Genomic DNA, 15,261 nt, shown 5'->3' on the forward strand with positions numbered 1-15,261 from the left:
TCCAAATTATCAAAAATTCAAAAATCCGATTTCTTAAAATTCAACATTTTTTCCTCTCTTTTATAGGATTAAGCTTCATTATTTTGTGCTTTTGGAAAATACTTTACTTATTTAATAGTCTCGACTCTTTGGTAAAAAAATCTAAAATTATCCAAATTATCAAAATTCAAAATCCGAATTTCTTAAAATTCAACATTTTTTCCTTTCTTTTATGGGATTAAGCTTCATTATTTTGTGCTCTTGAAAAATACTTTACTTATTTAATAGTCTCAACTCTTTGGTAAAAAATCTAAAATTATCCAAAATTATCAAAAATTCAAAAATCCGATTTTCTTAAAATTCAACATTTTTTCCTTCTTTTATGGATTTAGCTTCATTATTTTTGTGCTCTTGAAAATACTTTACTTATTTAATAGTCTCGACTCTTTGGTAAAAAATCTAAAATTATCCAAATTATCAAAAATTCAAAAATCCGAATTTCTTAAAATTCAACATTTTTTCCTCTCTTTTATAGGATTAAGCTTCATTATTTTTGTGCTTTTGAAAATACTTTACTTATTTAATAGTCTCGACTCTTTGGTAAAAAATCTAAAATTATCCAAATTATCAAAAATTCAAAAATCCGAATTTCTTAAAATTCAACATTTTTTCCTCTCTTTTATAGGGATTAAGCTTCATTATTTTGTGCTTTTGAAAATACTTTACTTATTTAATAGTCTCGACTCTTTGGTAAAAAATCTAAAATTATCCAAATTATCAAAAATTCAAAAATCCGAATTTCTTAAAATTCAACATTTTTTCCTCTCTTTATAGGGATTAAGCTTCATTATTTTTGTGCTTTTGAAAATACTTTACTTATTTAATAGTCTCGACTCTTTGGTAAAAAATCTAAAATTATCCAAAATTATCAAAAATTCAAAATCCGAATTTCTTAAAATTCAACATTTTTTCCTCTCTTTTATGGGATTTACCTTCATTATTTTTGTGCTCTTGAAAAATACTTTACTTATTTAATAGTCTCAACTCTTTGGTAAAAAATCTAAAATTATCCAAAATTATCAAAAATTCAAAAATCCGAATTTCTTAAAATTCAACATTTTTTCCTCTCTTTTATAGGATTAGCTTCATTATTTTTGTGCTCTTGAAAAATACTTTACTTATTTAATAGTCTCGACTCTTTGGTAAAAAATCTAAAATTATCCAAATTATCAAAAATTCAAAATCCGAATTTCTTAAAATTCAACATTTTTTCCTCTCTTTTATGGATTAAGCTTCATTATTTTGTGCTTTTGAAAAATACTTTACTTATTTAATAGTCTCGACTCTTTGGTAAAAAATCTAAAATTATCCAAATTATCAAAAATTCAAAAATCCGAATTTCTTAAAATTCAACATTTTTTCCTCTCTTTTATGGGAATTAAGCTTCATTATTTTTGTGCTTTTGAAAATACTTTACTTATTTAATAGTCTCGACTCTTTGGTAAAAAATCTAAAATTATCCAAAATTATCAAAAATTCAAAAATCCGAATTTCTTAAAATTCAACATTTTTTCCTCTCTTTTATGGGATTAAGCTTCATTATTTTTGTGCTTTTGAAAAATACTTTACTTATTTAATAGTCTCGACTCTTTGGTAAAAAATCTAAAATTATCCAAATTATCAAAAATTCAAAAATCCGATTTTCTTAAAATTCAACATTTTTTCCTCTCTTTTATAGGATTAAGCTTCATTATTTTTGTGCTTTTGGAAAATACTTTACTTATTTAATAGTCTCGACTCTTTGGTAAAAAATCTAAAATTATCCAAATTATCAAAAATTCAAAAATCCGAATTTCTTAAAATTCAACATTTTTTCCTCTCTTTTATGGGATTTACCTTCATTATTTTTGTGCTCTTGAAAAATACTTTACTTATTTAATAGTCTCGACTCTTTGGTAAAAAATCTAAAATTATCCAAATTATCAAAAATTCAAAAATCCGAATTTCTTAAAATTCAACATTTTTTCCTCTCTTTTATAGGATTAAGCTTCATTATTTTTGTGCTTTTGAAAAATACTTTACTTATTTAATAGTCTCAACTCTTTGGTAAAAAATCTAAAATTATCCAAAATTATCAAAAATTCAAAAATCCGAATTTCTTAAAATTCAACATTTTTTCCTTTCTTTTATGGGATTTACCTTCATTATTTTTGTGCTCTTGAAAAATACTTTACTTATTTAATAGTCTCGACTCTTTGGTAAAAAATCTAAAATTATCCAAATTATCAAAAATTCAAAAATCCGAATTTCTTAAAATTCAACATTTTTTCCTCTCTTTTATAGGATTAAGCTTCATTATTTTTGTGCTTTTGAAAAATACTTTACTTATTTAATAGTCTCGACTCTTTGGTAAAAAATCTAAAATTATCCAAATTATCAAAAATTCAAAAATCCGAATTTCTTAAAATTCAACATTTTTTCCTCTCTTTTATAGGATTAAGCTTCATTATTTTTGTGCTTTTGGAAAATACTTTACTTATTTAATAGTCTCGACTCTTTGGTAAAAAATCTAAAATTATCCAAAATTATCAAAAATTCAAAAATCCGAATTTCTTAAAATTCAACATTTTTTCCTCTCTTTTATGGGATTAAGCTTCATTATTCTTGTGCTTTTAGAAAATACTTTACTTATTTAATAGTCTCGACTCTTTGGTAAAAAATCTAAAATTATCCAAATTATCAAAAATTCAAAAATCCGATTTTCTTAAAATTCAACATTTTTTCCTCTCTTTTATAGGATTAAGCTTCATTATTTTTGTGCTTTTGAAAAATACTTTACTTATTTAATAGTCTCGACTCTTTGGTAAAAAATCTAAAATTATCCAAAATTATCAAAAATTCAAAAATCCGAATTTCTTAAAATTCAACATTTTTTCCTCTCTTTTATAGGATTTACCTTCATTATTTTTGTGCTCTTGAAAAATACTTTACTTATTTAATAGTCTCGACTCTTTGGTAAAAAATCTAAAATTATCCAAATTATCAAAAATTCAAAAATCCGAATTTCTTAAAATTCAACATTTTTTCCTCTCTTTTATAGGATTAAGCTTCATTATTTTTGTGCTTTTGAAAAATACTTTACTTATTTAATAGGCTCGACTCTTTGGTAAAAAATCTAAAATTATCCAAATTATCAAAAATTCAAAAATCCGAATTTCTTAAAATTCAACATTTTTTCCTCTCTTTTATAGGATTTAAGCTTCATTATTTTTGTGCTCTTGAAAAATACTTTACTTATTTAATAGTCTCGACTCTTTGGTAAAAAATCTAAAATTATCCAAATTATCAAAAATTCAAAAATCCGAATTTCTTAAAATTCAACATTTTTTCCTCTCTTTTATAGGATTAAGCTTCATTATTTTTGTGCTTTTGAAAAATACTTTACTTATTTAATAGGCTCGACTCTTTGGTAAAAAATCTAAAATTATCCAAATTATCAAAAATTCAAAAATCCGAATTTCTTAAAATTCAACATTTTTTCCTCTCTTTAATGGGATTAAGCTTCATTATTTTGTGCTTTTGGAAAAATACTTTACTTATTTAATAGTCTCGACTCTTTGGTAAAAATCTAAAATTATCCAAAATTATCAAAAATTCAAAAATCCGAATTTCTTAAAATTCAACATTTTTTCCTCTCTTTTATGGATTACCTTCATTATTTTTGTGCTCTTGAAAATACTTACTTATTTAATAGTCTCGACTCTTTGGTAAAAAATCTAAAATTATCCAAATTATCAAAAATTCAAAAATCCGATTTCTTAAAATTCAACATTTTTTCCTCTCTTTTATAGGATTAAGCTTCATTATTTTTGTGCTTTTGAAAAATACTTTACTTATTTAATAGTCTCAGACTCTTTGGTAAAAAATCTAAAATTATCCAAATTATCAAAAATTCAAAAATCCGAATTTCTTAAAATTCAACATTTTTTTCCTCTCTTTATAGGATTTACCTTCATTATTTTTGTGCTCTTGAAAATACTTTACTTATTTAATAGTCTCGACTCTTTGGTAAAAAATCTAAAATTATCCAAATTATCAAAAATTCAAAAATCCGAATTTCTTAAAATTCAACATTTTTTCCTCTCTTTTATAGGATTAAGCTTCATTATTTTTGTGCTTTTGGAAAATACTTTACTTATTTAATAGTCTCGACTCTTTGGTAAAAAATCTAAAATTATCCAAATTATCAAAAATTCAAAAATCCGATTTTCTTAAAATTCAACATTTTTTCCTCTCTTTTATGGGATTAAGCTTCATTATTTTGTGCTTCTTAGAAAATACTTTACTTATTTAATAGTCTCGACTCTTTGGTAAAAAATCTAAAATTATCCAAATTATCAAAAATTCAAAAATCCGAATTTTCTTAAAATTCAACATTTTTTCCTCTCTTTTATAGGATTAAGCTTCATTATTTTTGTGCTTTTGAAAAATACTTTACTTATTTAATAGTCTTAACTCTTTGGTAAAAAATCTAAAATTATCCAAAATTATCAAAAATTCAAAAATCCGAATTTCTTAAAATTCAACATTTTTTCCTCTCTTTTATAGGATTTACCTTCATTATTTTTGTGCTCTTGAAAAATACTTTACTTATTTAATAGTCTCGACTCTTTGGTAAAAAATCTAAAATTATCCAAATTATCAAAAATTCAAAAATCCGAATTTCTTAAAATTCAACATTTTTTCCTCTCTTTTATAGGATTAAGCTTCATTATTTTTGTGCTTTTGAAAAATACTTTACTTATTTAATAGGCTCGACTCTTTGGTAAAAAATCTAAAATTATCCAAATTATCAAAAATTCAAAAATCCGAATTTCTTAAAATTCAACATTTTTTCCTTTCTTTTATGGGATTTACCTTCATTATTTTTGTGCTCTTGAAAAATACTTTACTTATTTAATAGTCTCGACTCTTTGGTAAAAAATCTAAAATTATCCAAATTATCAAAAATTCAAAAATCCGAATTTCTTAAAATTCAACATTTTTTCCTCTCTTTTATAGGATTAAGCTTCATTATTTTTGTGCTTTCGAAAAATACTTTACTTATTTAATAGGCTCGACTCTTTGGTAAAAAATCTAAAATTATCCAAATTATCAAAAATTCAAAAATCCGAATTTCTTAAAATTCAACATTTTTTCCTCTCTTTTATGGGATTAAGCTTCATTATTTTTGTGCTTTTGGAAAATACTTTACTTATTTAATAGTCTCGACTCTTTGGTAAAAAATCTAAAATTATCCAAAATTATCAAAAATTCAAAAATCCGAATTTCTTAAAATTCAACATTTTTTCCTTTCTTTTATGGGATTTACCTTCATTATTTTTGTGCTCTTGAAAAATACTTTACTTATTTAATAGTCTCGACTCTTTGGTAAAAAATCTAAAATTATCCAAATTATCAAAAATTCAAAAATCCGATTTTCTTAAAATTCAACATTTTTTCCTCTCTTTTATAGGATTAAGCTTCATTATTTTTGTGCTTTTGAAAAATACTTTACTTATTTAATAGTCTCAACTCTTTGGTAAAAAATCTAAAATTATCCAAAATTATCAAAAATTCAAAAATCCGAATTTCTTAAAATTCAACATTTTTTCCTCTCTTTTATAGGATTTACCTTCATTATTTTTGTGCTCTTGAAAAATACTTTACTTATTTAATAGTCTCGACTCTTTGGTAAAAAATCTAAAATTATCCAAATTATCAAAAATTCAAAAATCCGAATTTCTTAAAATTCAACATTTTTTCCTCTCTTTTATAGGATTAAGTTTCATTATTTTTGTGCTTTTGAAAAATACTTTACTTATTTAATAGGCTCGACTCTTTGGTAAAAAATCTAAAATTATCCAAATTATCAAAAATTCAAAAATCCGAATTTCTTAAAATTCAACATTTTTTCCTCTCTTTTATGGGATTAAGCTTCATTATTCTTGTGCTTTTAGAAAATACTTTACTTATTTAATAGTCTCGACTCTTTGGTAAAAAATCTAAAATTATCCAAATTATCAAAAATTCAAAAATCCGATTTTCTTAGAAATTAAACTTTTTTTCCTCTCTTTTATAGGATTAAGCTTCATTATTTTTGTGCTTTTGAAAAATACTTTACTTATTTAATAGTCTCAACTCTTTGGTAAAAAATCTAAAATTATCCAAAATTATCAAAAATTCAAAAATCCGATTTTCTTAAAATTCAACATTTTTTCCTCTCTTTTATAGGATTAAGCTTCATTATTTTTGTGCTCTTGAAAAATACTTTACTTATTTAATAGTCTCGACTCTTTGGTAAAAAATCTAAAATTATCCAAATTATCAAAAATTCAAAAATCCGAATTTCTTAAAATTCAACATTTTTTCCTCTCTTTTATAGGATTAAGCTTCATTATTTTTGTGCTTTTGAAAAATACTTTACTTATTTAATAGGCTCGACTCTTTGGTAAAAAATCTAAAATTATCCAAATTATCAAAAATTCAAAAATCCGAATTTCTTAAAATTCAACATTTTTTCCTCTCTTTTATGGGATTAAGCTTCATTATTCTTGTGCTTTTAGAAAATACTTTACTTATTTAATAGTCTCAACTCTTTGGTAATAAATCTAAAATTATCCAAAATTATCAAAAATTCAAAAATCCGAATTTCTTAAAATTCAACATTTTTTCCTCTCTTTTATGGGATTAAGCTTCATTATTCTTGTGCTTTTAGAAAATACTTTACTTATTTAATAGTCTCGACTCTTTGGTAAAAAATCTTAAATTATCCAAATTATCAAAAATTCAAAAATCCGATTTTCTTAAAATTCAACATTTTTTCCTCTCTTTTATGGGATTAAGCTTCATTATTCTTGTGCTTTTAGAAAATACTTTACTTATTTAATAGTCTCGACTCTTTGGTAAAAAATCTAAAATTATCCAAATTATCAAAAATTCAAAAATCCGATTTTCTTAGAAATTAAACTTTTTTTCCTCTCTTTTATAGGATTAAGCTTCATTATTTTTGTGCTTTTGAAAAATACTTTACTTATTTAATAGGCTCGACTCTTTGGTAAAAAATCTAAAATTATCCAAATTATCAAAAATTCAAAAATCCGAATTTCTTAAAATTCAACATTTTTTCCTCTCTTTTATAGGATTAAGCTTCATTATTTTTGTGCTCTTGAAAAATACTTTACTTATTTAATAGTCTCGACTCTTTGGTAAAAAATCTAAAATTATCCAAATTATCAAAAATTCAAAAATCCGAATTTCTTAAAATTTAACATTTTTTCCTCTCTTTTATAGGATTAAGCTTCATTATTTTTGTGCTTTTGAAAAATACTTTACTTATTTAATAGGCTCGACTCTTTGGTAAAAAATCTAAAATTATCCAAATTATCAAAAATTCAAAAATCCGAATTTCTTAAAATTCAACATTTTTTCCTCTCTTTTATGGGATTAAGCTTCATTATTCTTGTGCTTTTAGAAAATACTTTACTTATTTAATAGTCTCAACTCTTTGGTAATAAATCTAAAATTATCCAAAATTATCAAAAATTCAAAAATCCGAATTTCTTAAAATTCAACATTTTTTCCTCTCTTTTATGGGATTAAGCTTCATTATTCTTGTGCTTTTAGAAAATACTTTACTTATTTAATAGTCTCGACTCTTTGGTAAAAAATCTTAAATTATCCAAATTATCAAAAATTCAAAAATCCGATTTTCTTAAAATTCAACATTTTTTCCTCTCTTTTATGGGATTAAGCTTCATTATTTTTGTGCTCTTGGAAAATACTTTACTTATTTTAAAAAATTGTAATTTCGAAGAAGAATTTTATTATTTATAATGATAATTGAAATTTTGACGAGAATTTAAAAAAAATTTTTAACATTTATTGAATTTCTGCGAGGAATAGAATAGTAGATATTAAAAATCAGTAAATTGAGGAAATTTTTTAAAAATAATTGAAATTTTGACGTAAATTTTTTAAATTTAGTAAAAAGGACAAAAAATTCTAATTTTAAAAGATTTTAATTTGAAACATTTTTATAATTCAATTATTTCTAAAAATTTACGCTTTATGCTTTTAATATTTAATTATTATCTAAAATTTTAACCGAAATTCATTTTGACATGAATTTTTATTAGAAAATTCTACGAGAATTTAATTATTTAAATGCAAAAATAAATAATTTATTGATTAGTTGAATGTTTCTTAAAATCGAATTTTTATTAATTAAATTCTCAAAAAGAATTTCATAAACAAATTTTAAAATAATTGAATTTTGTTAACGAATTTTAATAGAATTTTCAAGAATAATTACACTTTTTGAGTAATTTGATAAAATTGTATTAATAATAATTGAAATTCTGCAATGAGTTGTATCATTTATAAAAATAATTGAATGCTTAGAAAGAATTTGATTATTTATGAAAATAATTGAATTATTGCGAACAAATTTTTAGAAAATTTGTAAATAATTGAATTCCTGTGTAATTTTTATTATTTTATGAAAAAAAATTAAATGTTTGAGTAGAATTTTATTAAAATTTTTTTTTTAATGGTTGAATTCTTTCCGAAAATTTTATTAAACTAGTAAGATATTGATATTCATGGTAATTTCATAGTTTATGAGGCAAACAAAAAATACACTAAAATTCAGAATTTTCTTATGAATTTTAAAAATTTAATTTTTTCCAGTACTTTTAATAAAATTTCTTGACTTTTCTCTGATTCCCCTGACCAATTATACTTTTCCTAACTTTTCCCTCAATTTCTTGACTTCCTTGACCAGTGGCAACCCTATCTAATATTTATTTAGATTTTCTTTTTAGATTTTATATTTAAATGAGAATTTATACATTACAAAATAATTGAATCATAGAAAATTTTCAAACTCAGCAAAATAACACTGGACTTCCGGTGAGTAACTGTTATAACTTTAGAATCATTCAAAACTTTAAAATAGCTTCCCTTTAAATTGCGAATTCAGATCTGTCATGGGGGCGTGGAGAAAGCCAATATGGCGCAACACGAATAACATTTTTTCATTAGTTTAAATTGAGAACGAGTATTATTTACAATATATATAAATATGGATTTTTCTACAAAAAAAATATAAAATGAATATAAAAATCCTAATCAACGAAATTTAAACGAATTTTCAAAAAAAAAAAAAATTCCAATTATCACAAAAATTGCTTTTACTTTGACAAATTTTAACAGATGACACACCCCAGCTATTACGATTTTAGCACGACAATGGCTAATATAAGCTAAAAATAACAAAACAATTATTTTTAACACGTAATATTTAAAACTCTTTCTCTCTCTATATATATATACAATATGTATATATCTCAGTCTACAATGCTTTTAATTCCAGAAATGCAGCAGCACACCTATAGTAATAGCGTCAAATCTCTAACGCTATTAACTGGCGAATACAATTTTCAACTTTAAAATGCTTCATTTGTAACAATTTCAAGTTTGCAACTTTAGAAGAGTGGAGAATTTGAATTAATTAGAAACTATCTTTAAAGCGAATGACACAATTTGCCAATACTGTTTAAGGTTGACAGAAGATGTTATTTATTAACTGCAGGACACAGAAACATGAACAAAAGGAGGAGAGTATCAAATAGAGGACATTTTTAATCAGTTTTTGTCTGTAGTACAAAATCTAATAATTTAAAAAATAATAATAATTATTTTTATGCAACTCAAGATTATGGTCACTTTATCAACCTGCACTAAGAAAAAAAACTATTCGCCCAATAGCACCAATGCTATTGAATTCAATTTTTTTAAAGCAATAATTTCTGTATTGAATTAAGAAAATATATATGAAAATATAATAATTAATAATTTAGAACAAGAAGCATAATGTTGTCCATATGTAAAATGGTTGACATGTAAGGTTGATACAATTTTATTAAAAAAAAATATTAATTAGTTTCAAAATAAGTGTTGCTATTATTTTAAATAAGATTTTGTTAAATTAATAAACAGTATTTTTTTACAGTTTGTACAGATGTATATTTTAGACGATGGAATATGCTTTTGAATTATTAGCACGTGCTTTTCTTATTATAAACGATGTATTCAAATACTTTCAAAAGTCTTGTTGAAATTAATTTTTCAAAAAGAAAGTATATTTCTACTCTTTAATAGTATTTCAAACTTCGCACTCGATAATCATTTTTAAAAAGGTAGCAAACAGTAGCTTTCAAATTAAAAAAAATTGCAAAAAAGTAGCTATCGAAAAATTAAACTTGACGACAAAAAAAAACTCGTTTTAGACACTTCACAAAACTGACATTCCATTCTATGGTGTTATTTTCCTGACTTTTTTTCAATTTTCACCAAAAATATTTACTTCTTTCTTATCCTGTTAATAAATTGAATTCCTGTAATGAATTTTATATTTCATAAAAGAATTTAAATATTTATAAAAATAATTTAATACTTGCGAAGAATTTTATAACTATTTTTAAATAATTGATTTCTTTTGACTAATTTTATGCAAACTCTAATTTAAATAATTCAATGACTGAGAAATTTTTATTATTCATGTAAAGAATTGAATTATTACGAAGATTTTTACAAAAAAAATTTTAAATAATTGAATACTGTTCGAAAATTTTATGAATCTATGAAATTAAAAATCATTGAATTGCGAAAAATTTTTAGAAATAGTTAAATTTTACAAAGAATTCTATTAAAATTTTTGACAATAATTGAATGTCTGTGTGGTATTTTATTAAATTTTTTTGAAAATAATTGAATTCCTAAAAAGCATTTTAGTATTTATGAAAATAATTGATTTCTCGCGAAAGAATTTATTAGAGTTTATTTAAACAATTGAATTTCCAAGAAGAAATTTATTACATTTAAAAATAATTGAATTCTTATGATGAATATTGTTATTTATGAAAATAATTGAATTTTACAAAGAATTTTATTAAAGTCCCTCAAAATAATTAAATTTTCAAGAATAATTTTGTTATTCATCGACATAATTGAACTCTTTCGAAGAATTATTTATGTAAATAATTGAATTCTTGGGAAGAATTTATAAAAATTTGTATTAAAATGCCTTAAAATAATTAAATTTTCAAAAATAATTTTGTTATTTATCAAAATAATTGAACTCTTTCGAAGAATTATTTATGTAAATAATTCAATTCTTGGGAAGAATTTTAATATTTATGAATATAATTGAATTACATATTGCGAAAAAATGTTATTAAAATTTTATTTAAAATAATTGATTTTTTTGAAACAATTTTATTGAAATAATTGAAAATAATTGAATTCCTGTGAAAAATTCTAGGGAAATATTTTTGTAATTAATTGAATTCTTTCTAGGAATTTTAAACATTTTTTTTTAAATAATTGATTTTTTCGAGGAATTGAAGTCAAACCTTTAAGAATAATTATTACATTTTTTGAGAAATTCCTGTAAAATTGTATTATAAAAATAATTGAAATTTTGTCAAGAATTTTAAAAAAATTTTTTAAAATAATTGAATTCCTGAGAAGAATTTTATTATTAATGAATATAATTGAATTATTGTAAAAAATTTTATTAATATGTTTAAAAAGAATTGAATTTCCGTGGAAAATTTTGTTATTTTTGAAAATAATTGAATTTTTTCATAAGAATTTTATAAACATTGTTTTAAACAATTGATTTTTTTGCAATATAATAAATATTCTGAAAATTTTATTTTAAATAATTGAATTCTTGTGGAAAACTTTATTCCTGAAAATAATTGAATTTTTCGATTAATTAATTTAAAATAGTATTAAAAATAATTGAAATTTTTCGATGAGTTTTATTATTTATGAAAATAATTGAATTTTTGCTTAGAATTTTATTAAAATGGAAATTTTATGTAAAAAATGGAATTTCCATGAAAAATGTTATTATTAGTGAAAGTATTTGAATTATTGTGAAGAATTGTATAAAAATTTGGTTAAATGATAGTTGATTGTTTCGAAATTTTATGAAAATACTAGACATATTGAATATAATTGAATAATTCGAATCTTTTTTGAAAATAATTGAATTAATTTAAAGAATTTGATTATAATTTTTAAGAATAGCATTTTTTCTCAGTGTGTATAGTGTAAATCTTAGTTTAAATTCTCAAAATAATTGAATGTTTTAAATAATTCCACTAAAAGTACTAGTTTTCTTTTTAAATTGTTATTTGAAAATGATTGTTATTTATTTCTTTAGTCTTTATAGATAAATGATTAAACTATAATTCTTCAAAATATATTTATTCTAAAAAATATGTTTTAAATAGCGGATTTAGCTAGTCATCCCAAACAAATTTATAGGTAAATTATTGAGCTAATTCTTGAAAAATTATTTACTCTAAAAAATATTTTTTAAACAGCGTATTTAGAACGTCATCCCAAACAAAAGTCGCAAAACTTCAAAAAAGTAAAGTAATAAGTCTGCTCGTATTTCTAACTCAAATCAATATGTAGCGTAGTGCACGTTATGAATACTGCAACATGACGAAATTATGCAGTAAGTAATTCTTCTAATTAAGTGAATGATAATTAATTCTGAAGGAAGTGGGTACAACTTGATGGGAATTCAACAGTCCCAAAGTACCCGGTATTCCTCATGCAGAATTGGCATTCCCAGTAATTTATTTAGTTAGCGTACCCGCATAACTCGCAGTTACTCAAACGAGATCTCAAATAATCGGCTCTCACTATATACATTTAACAGTGACTTCACTCTTGCAGAAATCTCATTCAAACTATACAGGAACGTATGCTAAATTATCACACGATTCCCAATTGGTAAAGGATGAACTCTTTGTAATAAGCTTTCAAAACCGCATTGCTAGTGGCGCTTCTCTATAGTTATATATTAGTTCATCGACTTTACATTACAAGCCTCAAGGACTTTTGCTCATTCATATAACAAATTCTGACATTTACATCAAACTAATATCAAACTGTACGTGACCATGTTCACAATAGGTTATTTTTATGTTCTTATGTTGAACAAAACATAATACAAAGGAATATGTTGTATTTTCATGTTATGTTCCACATAAGAACATAAAGAGCCTATCGTCGACCGCAACACAAAAATTTTGTTACTAAAAGAAAAACAATACTAAAAAATTTAACACAATTTAGAACTTGAACAAAAAAAGAGAAAAGAACACAAAACAAGAAAAGAGCAAAATAACTGATTTTAGTATTAAAATAAATAAATTAGTACGAAAATCAATAAATACCTTTTTTATCCAGATAATTATTATCACGGTAAAAAGAAAGTCTTATTTTAAGGTAGAAAGGCAGTCTTAAATTAAGACGCAATATTTTTAAGGCAGTCAATGCTGAATTTAAGCAATGGATTTTGTATGATTTAACATTATAGCAGACAGTGCCGGATTTAAGACTGATCTTAAATTAAAATTTACTTTTTACATTATTAAATTATTATTATTATTATTATTATTATTATTATTATTATTATTATTATTATTATTATTATTATTATTATTATTATTATTATTATTATTATTATTATTATTATTATTTTTTTTTTATTATTTACAAACGTACATATATTACAATGTAAAAAAGTACATTTTTAACAACAAAGATAAAAATTTTGAATAACAACCTAAATTTTCTGCATAAGAGAATTTAGTCAAATAATTACTCTAATCTCTGCCTCTTTTTAGAGAAGTTTTAACACAGCTATTCTTGCAGTCGAGGCTGGAATAATAGCACCCAGTTAGGAACTACAGAAATAATTAGAATAATTAAGACACTTTCATATAAATAACAGATAATTACGAAAGTGGAATCTCAGAAAATTTACGCTTTCAACAAATCTTAGTCAACAACAATTAACTAAAAAACAAATTTACAATCATTAATTATTATGATTCCAGATAGCACATCAGGGTTCCCAAAAAAAATGTTATTTTATTTTTCCCTGATTTCAAGACAAAATTTTCACTTCTTCCCTGCTCCTAAATAAAATTCTGATTTACTCTAAAAATGGTTAGATATACTCAAAAAAATGTTCTTTTGCATTTTTTCAATATCTTTAATTGTAAAATTATTCAAAACATCAACAGTTTTATTTTTTAAATAAATATTTATTCCTTGTTATAATTTTTACTTTTATTTAATCGTTGGTATTTTTTTTATCATTTTATTAAATTATAAGAAATAAATGTTTATTCGTTGTTGATTTTTACTTTTATTTATTCGTTGTTATTTTTTATTGTATTATTAAATTAAGATTTGGAAAAAATTCAATTTTTAAATTCTTTGAAATTCAATAATTTACAAGAATTGTTATTGTAATTTATCAACAATTATTTTCAAGAATTCAATTCAATTATTTTCTAGATTTTTCAACTAAAATTCTTCACTAATTCAATTATTTCTAATCATTTTTTTTAGAAAGTTCCTTAAAAATCCAATTATTTATTTAAAGAAAAAAAAAGTTATTAACCTAAAATATTTCTGAAATCCACTTGTTTACATTTTTTGAAATTGCAAAAAATGAAAATTTTTAAATTAAATATATATTCAAAAATACAATTGCAAAAAAATTGAATAAAAATGCTTTAAAAAACTAACTTGTACAGAATTTTTAATTAAAAATTTTTTTAAATTTAACTTTTCCAAAACTTTAATTTGAAACTTTTTGAAATTCTATCTATATCAGTTTAATTTTTGCATAGAATTTAATTAAAATTTTTGAAAATAATTTACAGGGTTGCGACAAAAATTTAATTTTCTTTTTTCCAGACTTTTCCCTGATTTCTAGACAAAATTTTTATTTTTTCCCTGACCCTAATGAATATTCTGATTCACTCTAAAAATGATTAGATATTTAAAAAAATGTTCTGAAATTTATTTACAACATTTCTTTAATTGTAAAATTATTCGAAAACATCAATAGTTTTATGTTAAAAAAATAAACATTTAATCATTATTACTTTTACATAGGAATTAAGATTTTCAAAAATTTCAAATTTAGACCTTTTTGAAATTCAACAACAATTAAAAATGACCGCGTGATAAAATCATTATTTTATATTATAAGAATATTTTTTTTGTAACTTCTTCAAAATTATTATCTTCTACATAATTCTACTAAATATAATAATAATTATATAAATAATTATATAAATTACATAATTCTACTAATTTCTACTAAAATTCTTCTTTAAATCAATTATTTTTAAT

Source organism: Leptopilina heterotoma, unplaced genomic scaffold, assembly GCF_015476425.1.
Source record: "Leptopilina heterotoma isolate Lh14 unplaced genomic scaffold, ASM1547642v1 Lhet_270, whole genome shotgun sequence".
NCBI lineage: Eukaryota > Metazoa > Arthropoda > Insecta > Hymenoptera > Figitidae > Leptopilina > Leptopilina heterotoma.